This window comes from Calidris pugnax, unplaced genomic scaffold (genome assembly GCF_001431845.1).
Source record: "Calidris pugnax isolate Ruff unplaced genomic scaffold, ASM143184v1 scaffold1, whole genome shotgun sequence".
NCBI classification, from domain to species: Eukaryota; Metazoa; Chordata; class Aves; order Charadriiformes; family Scolopacidae; genus Calidris; species Calidris pugnax.
Genome location: NW_015090800.1, coordinates 11,040,918 through 11,048,287, shown reverse-complemented (window position 1 = coordinate 11,048,287; position 7,370 = coordinate 11,040,918). Strand labels below are relative to the sequence as shown.

The 7,370-nt window shown below is 43.0% G+C and overlaps 1 protein-coding gene across 4 annotated transcripts in view; it reads right to left on the bottom strand.

Annotated features, from left to right (window-relative positions):
• Positions 1-5,111: 5,111 nt before the first annotated feature.
• MYBPC1 (myosin binding protein C, slow type) overlaps positions 5,112-7,370 on the bottom strand; it is an 81,115-nt gene continuing 78,856 nt past the window's right edge. For 3 of the 4 annotated variants that reach the window (XM_014937187.1, XM_014937186.1, XM_014937188.1), the window contains one exon: positions 5,473-5,846. The gene's annotated coding sequence lies outside the window, so the exon portion shown is untranslated. Of the gene's footprint in view, positions 5,847-7,370 lie in introns of all 4 variants that reach the window. The other variant, XM_014937185.1, reaches the window with a different exon arrangement.

Sequence of the window (7,370 nt, the reverse complement as noted above, 5' to 3'; positions counted from 1 at the left end):
CGGGCCGGCCCGGGGGTCGGCCCGCCGCCGCCGCCGCTCGGGGCGGGGCAGAGCTGCGGGCCGCGGCGGGAGGCGGAAGAGGCCGACGCCCAGTGGCGGCGCTGCGGGAGGGGACGCCTAAGGCAGGGCGGGCGCCCTGGCCCCCGGCCCGCTCTTGGTTCCTTCACCCCGAGAGGACACGGCCCCCCCTTGCAGCAGGCGCCCCCTCTCTGGGGGGGAAGGGGGCTCCCCCAGCCCCGCCTCGCCGTGAGGGGACGGGGACCCCCTCGGTCGTCGAGGGGTCGCGCCGCGGGAGGGCCCTACTGCCATTTCCCCAGGGCCGGTGCTGTGGCCTGGTGTGGTGGGCCTGTGCACCCACCGCTCCTTTCCGCGCTGCGGGATGCGGGCAGGGTGGGTTGAACTCCCCTCCACCCTGTGGTTCTTCCTTATTAATCTTATTTTTCCTTTCACACATAAGTTTCTAATGCGGTGGGGACACCCACAGCAGGTGGCAGGTGAGGCTTTTTGGCTGGAGCAAGGCTTGGTTGGGCCACAGGCCACCTCCCTGCAGCCAGCAGGACACCACAACCCTATCTGCAGGGAGGCAGTCTTCACCGTATGGGCCAAGGCAACCTCCATGGAGATCCACTGCCTTGGGAGCGGCCGTCTCTTACCTGTCACGGGGCCCTGGGACAGTGTTTACCTCCTTCACCTGCTTAGAGAAGGCACTTTGACACAGATATGGCCCTTCAGAAATCATGGCACGTCAAGTTACTTGAATTGGTCATGTGAAGAATTTTAGACTCTCTAGGAACGTATGTGGTTTCAGAAGGTGGCCAAGCACTGTGTACCTGTATCAAAGATGAAATAGCGTAAAGTACAACCTCTAAGGAGTATTATATACCCCAATAGCGTCTTAGAATCAGGAATCCCTTTTTCAAGCTATTCCATTTTGAGCCAGAGGCTGCAGCTCTCTGGCCAGAACAACAGTTTCCTGGACACAGCCATTTCCTGTTACTCAAAGTGAGCTGACTCACTTTGATAAAGTTAATATGTTTTTGAGTAGCTTTCCCTACTGCTAGGGCCAGGAATGCTTGACATATGCAAAAGGGCGGTTTCAAAATTCCTCAACATGGTATGTGCATCCCAAGTGCTATGTCATTCATCAGCTGATTTCATGTACTTATTATTAAATAAACTATGATATGGCAATTCAAATTAGGGGCCAAAACAGAGAGGAACTGCCAGCAAAGGAGTGGGTAATACGTAACGTAATGAAGAAAGATTCAGTAACAGCCAACTAGGGAATGGGAAAAGGGAAATGTAAGAGATTTCACAGCCAGCCACATGCCCAGTCCACTGAAATCACTGGGTTTGGAAAAAGGTAAAACAGTGTTTCTTTTAATATCCTCTGCATTGCTGTGGTCAATGAACATAACAGTACTGGTATTTATGGAGAAGTTGCTCGAGCTTCTTGTGATACCAAGACAAAAAGAAGAGAAAACAAACTAGGAAAAGAAACGGAGGGGAAAGTTAAGTGGTGTAAAAAGTTAGGGCCACATAATAATAAAGGAATAAAGGAAGAAATAGATTCCCTACTGAATTCATCACTGAGATTGGGAAGGATTTGTTTTAATTTAAAAAGTATTCAGGAGCAAGGCATAGAACAAGAGAACATAGACTTGTAAGTCCAGTGCCTTTAGACTACCAGTGCTTCTGCAGTATTCAGGATACAGTTTTAGTTCCAAATGCTCTCTGCTCCAGCAAAGCAGCAGCTTTACATGTCAGTCAGGAAAGCGGGCCATGAAAATCAAGTGACAGTAAGTACACTGTGCTTAAAATAGAACGCCTTTTGCTCCAGTATCTCAAAATGCAACAAAAGACATTCATAAAGTAAGCCTCCTTTCAGAATGCTCTGTAAAAGCAGCAATATTATATATTTGTTTCCCCTAAAAGGAAATATAGGAAGCTTTAAACATTTTTTATAAAAGGAATACTGTTTTTTAAATTTCTGATGCTCAGTAAAAACCTCCTTATAAACAGCATATCCCAATTTAAGCACTCTTTAAAAGATTTGCTTGTGTTTTGCATGAGTCTTCTTTCTCTGTGAGACTGTTTTCAGCGAGGGAAGAATATGCTGTCACTGGCCCTGATCTTTCAATGCAAATGGACAACTACAGTGCCTGTATCAGCCTCCACATACAGCAATTTGAGAATGGATCTGTATTTATACAACAGTAACAGTTATATGCCAAATGGTCTTCCATGAGCAAGGAGAACAAGCCAAGAGAAGATAAAGTATTTTCCTCTGGCTTCCTTAAAAATAACCCCCTTCTTTTATGAACTTTGATTCTTCTTTGTGTGTATCTGTGTGTGTATACATGTTTGGGTCAGCCTTCGTATTCCAAGTAATAAATTTCCTTGACCTGTGTAATTTCACACCAAGGCAGAGCTTTCAGAAATACTAAATTCCTACCAGATATGTGAAAGTGTGCAGAAAAGAAAAACCTTATTAAAGGTGCTACTGAACTCTAACCTCAGCACAAATTAGTTGATGGAGTACATAGCAAACAAATAATAAGAATAATGCAACTAGCTGAAGACTAGAGCTGTTTTCACATATTATGAGACATCTAGGAACACAACCATTAGCCATAAAACCACTACTAGTTTCACTTCTCCTGGGGCCTTTGTGTTTTGCTCTTACTTTATCTCATATGACCAGGTTTTATTTGTTCTTCTCTGTTACTTTTAGGTCTCTTTCAGGTTCACTAATTTCCTGGAAATGCCACGTGAGCTGACATTCAAGAAATTTCTTATTGGGAGCATTGGGCCATATCTTCTGTGGCATGATATTCTGCTGCTTCTCTTCTCTCTAGGTTGTTTTGCCCGTAGTTTTTGTTGTCTTTGGTACATCTTTATTCTCCCAACTGGTATTAACTGCAGATTTCATTAGCATTTTCTAAACTCTGTGGGTTTTGTCACTTCATTTCATCTATCAAACACCATCCCTGGAGACCCTCATTAAGCAAATCATTGTAAATGAAAACTTTATCTCTTCTGTTCTTCGCTATTTAAAGGTTCTGCAGCCTGTTTCACATCTACTGGAAATTCCTTTCCTATCCCACCCCACCCTATCGTTCCTCTCAAAGTCATTTTCAATTAATTTTTAATCCAGAGCCTTGGCTGGCCAGCGTAGTTAGTGAGAGCGTGAATTTATAGCACCCTAATGCCCACTCATCTCAATTCCACCCACGGCCCGGTAGCCAGTACTTCCTATTGGCGTGGTGCGTCTGGAGCCCGGGGACCAGCCAGTGGCAAGCACTGGGCAAGGCAAGCGGGGAGGAATTGAGGGCATCTTACTGTTCACACAGGGAAAAGTAGCTTAGTTCAGCTTGTCTTTTAACGCTGCCGGCATCTGGTAGAAATTAGAGTGGCTAATTCCGTCGGCAGGGAGCCTGCAGAAGCTGAGGTTTATGCTGGCTTCCAGGTAATTATGTGTGGTGTATTAAGACCGAGGGGGCGGATAGATATGTGAGCTTGAAGCTGTAAACGCCATTGCACACAAAATACAGATGGGGACACACATCCTTTTTGGCTTACTGAAAAAGCACAAACTCCCAGTAACGATAGCTTTTGATGCTGACTATAATACATCTCAGCAGGCTGATACTGTTTTAAATTAGGGCTGTGTGCTGAAATGCTTAAACCTGCATGGCATCTATTCAGACTGCCCCTCTCCCACAGCCTTCCGTGGTTCAGAACAGGTGAAGGGAGTCCCAATTCACTGGTGAGATACAGAATAAAGAGAAATTAATAATCCTTTATGAAATTTTCTGAGTAGATGTATTGCTGTCCTTCATGTGTCCGGGTCAGTGAATGGGTGGGAGAGAACTGACTTTGGCAGGAGCAGGGTGAAATGGAGGTGGGGGTGTCCAGGGTCACTGGGAATGGAGATTTGCTTCCTTGCGCACATGGCAGCGCAGAAGAAATCACAAAGATAGAAAGAAGAAGATGGATCTCAGGGCGAGTAAGACAGAATCACAGAGTCTTAGTGGTTGGAAGGGACCTCCAAGATCATTGAGTCCAACCACAAAAAAAAAAAACCAAACAACCAAAAAAACCCAAAACCACAAACAAACAAAAAACAAACAAAAAAACCACCACGAGAACAAACAAACCCAAAACCACCACCCACCAACTAAACCCCACACCCACAGCCCCACACACTACCCCACCACAAACCAATAATCTTGGCCCTGAAGAGCCACGTCCTACAGAGCTACAGAGCAAAGTGAGAAAATGCATTCAGAAGGGAAAATGCATTTCAAAGGGAAAGAAGTGATAATTCAACTGCAAAAACAACGCAGTAGTGGCAGTTCATAGTAACACATTCTTTTGTTATTGCATAATTACTGACTGCTGGATGTTTGAAAAGGCGCCGGCATCAAATAACCATCTTGTAATGTACTACTGGTCTAAGCAGACCTTTATCTTTATGAACCCTAATTGGGGATCAATCATTAGTTAGTAAGCATATAACCCACCCCATCTATACAGCCAGAGTGAGAACTGGTTAATAAATGACAGGGCAATAGGGAATTGCCAACCTGGCCTAATTATGTGTGACCTTGTGTCTCACATGCTTCGGAGTTTGCTGGAGACTCACAGACAATCGTCCCCACTCCTGGAATACTTGGAGGTTAATGATGCTGGAGTTAGAAAAGTAATGTAGCCATTTGACCTTATCTAAGGCATTTTTGGCTTGCACAGTAAACTGAAAAATGGTATGGTCTGAGTCTGCTACAATACCTACAAGAGCTCCAAGAATTGTTGAGGAAGGGGGCAGATCCAGAGTGATGAAGGCAGTCATGGTTGGCATTTGTAATATTTAAAAGATTGAAAACATACAGATACATGCAATTTTGTATCTGCAGCATTCATCTTCACTTGCATTCTGTGTCACGTACGTTAAAGCAAAAGCCCATTGGGATAGGTGACTGCTGATACTGACTTCCACTCGATGTGGTGGGCTCAGTTCCTGCTTTACAGTATGTGGAAGTAAAACAAGAAATGTGGTAAGATAAGACAGAAAAACCCTAAAAAAACCAAACCAGTAAACAAGAACTTGATAGATCTTAAACACTTCATATTTATTGTACATTAAATAAAACAATTTCAGCTCAGTTGAGAGACTGATGGGTCAGATTCAGGAAATCCAAACTTCTAAAGGAAGATATGTTCAGCTTAAATGATCATTAAGTACATATGTATTAATTACGTTACAGTAAAACCATATTCTGTTTAACAATTCTCAGGTGAGTAAGATACATTATCAAAGAGGTATGTATTCCAAGGGTCTTATTGCACAGCTACTGGCTAATCCATGTACTTTCAGTCTGAGAAGGGTTATGCTCTGAACCCAGTACAAACTGACTGCCTCCTCTTGTTAATTACATAGCTTCTCCTCTTTCCTCATTAAAAAACAGAACACAATATCAAACAGAAAATAAAGCCGAACATTACAAAAATGTGTGTTGTCTTCAGTTGATTTCATTTCAACCCCAAAGCAATCCATGCGTATTCTTTCTTTTCAGTAAGAGCAGGTAGGGAAAACAAAACAACAAATAAGAACCAAAAAAAAAAAAAAAGGAAAAAAAAATAAACTCCCCAACCACACGTTTCTTCTGTCATTGCAAGAACTAAAATGCTGTAATTCTGCTACCAATTTCCAGTGCGGTGGGAGGAAATTCTGTGGACGGACTCTCACTTCCCCTCAGTCTTGTCCGCCTGTACTTCGCGCATATATGAATCAATGATATGCGGAGGCACTCCATCCATCAATAGTCTGAAGAATGAAAGCCCACCTAGAAACAAGGAACAAGACAGCCTTCAGGTTGAAGGTCCCTGGAGCAACAGCTCAGTACCTTTACTTTCTGGTGTAAGCGACAAAGATTTGGTCAGTCCCTATTGCATACTTCATTTTGCCATGTGATAAAATTCATCCCTGTTCAAAAGTCCAGCACGAGAATTAACCGTTATTTAATCTCTGGATTGTACAGAACTTTCCTGTCCTCTTGCACAGGGTGAATTTCATTTCTAGGTTGTCATATATTCAGTCACTTATCTCACCCCATGCAATAGTTTTATGATGAGTTTCACCGCAAATAACCCTCCCTCCTGGATTTCCATCAGGCTGGGTGGAGTGTAGTCAGAGATGGAACTCAGCTCAGAGGGAACAACGTAGAAAACACCTGACTGTGATGAGTTGTGGAAAACATGCAGAGACATTCAAATTATGCTACCATTGAGTTTTGTAATGGTTTATAAGTATTTAGCAAAATATTTACCATGTTGCTTGAAAATAACAGGTGGGATGACCCAAGTAAAAATATGAAAAATAAAACAACAACGTGATTTTAGATACAGGTGCCTTCAGACTCCAGAGGGATGATGAAAGTCAGAACTTTCATTAGCTGGGAAAGTCTGAAGAATGATTTTTGGATTCGCTTTTGAATAAAAAATAGCTCACATGTAATCACCTTGCATCCAGGTGCTTACTCCCGGAGAGCTCTAGAGTTTTCCCAGGGGTTGAAGCTATCAGTATGTGATCTCAAAGCTGTGAGAGGTCCTGCACCAATCCTCAGGGCAGTCTCACTCCACACTTGCGGCCAGTATCTTCCTCAGCTGCAGCAGTGAGCGTCCACGTGCACAAACCCCACTGACAAATAGGGACCTTTTGTATCCAGTGTTCCTCCAGCCCTGCCAAAATTCTGTTTCCTGTCTCTGTGAAACTAAACTTTTCTTTTTTTTTTTTTTTTTTTTTTCCCCCACCAGTTTTATGGTGGTTGGAGTCAACACTCACTGAACAGAAGTACCATTCCCAGCCATTTATGTCAATGTGCTTTCTGACTGGCTTAGCCAACGAGAGTAAAAAAACTGAACCAAACCTCTTTTAAATTACCACTCTGAAAGAAACCTGGGCTTATAAGAAAGCCATTGGAAGTACTCAATGTTTTCTTTGGCCTTCTGGAAAAAGGGACAAGGCAAAAAATTTTGAAGAACTTTTGATAATTTTAGAAATCCAAGATAAAATATTTCTTTCAGTGCTCAGAAAAACAAGTATGTAGTGTCTAACACACCAGCCAGGGCACTCCAGATCCCACTGATGTGGAAGTAGTAATTTAATACAAACAATCCAAAGTAAGAATGAAATTTTATGCCATTGAAAAAAATTGTCATGGAAACTAAACATGTGGGTATTTCTGTTAATTTCATTGAAATTGAATGGCATTTGGAAGGAACAGTGGGGAAAAGATAAATATTTTGCTAAAACATTAGGGCCTGCCCTTTCTCTAGGCAAAGAGTGGCATTTGTTGTAAGAAAGCTAC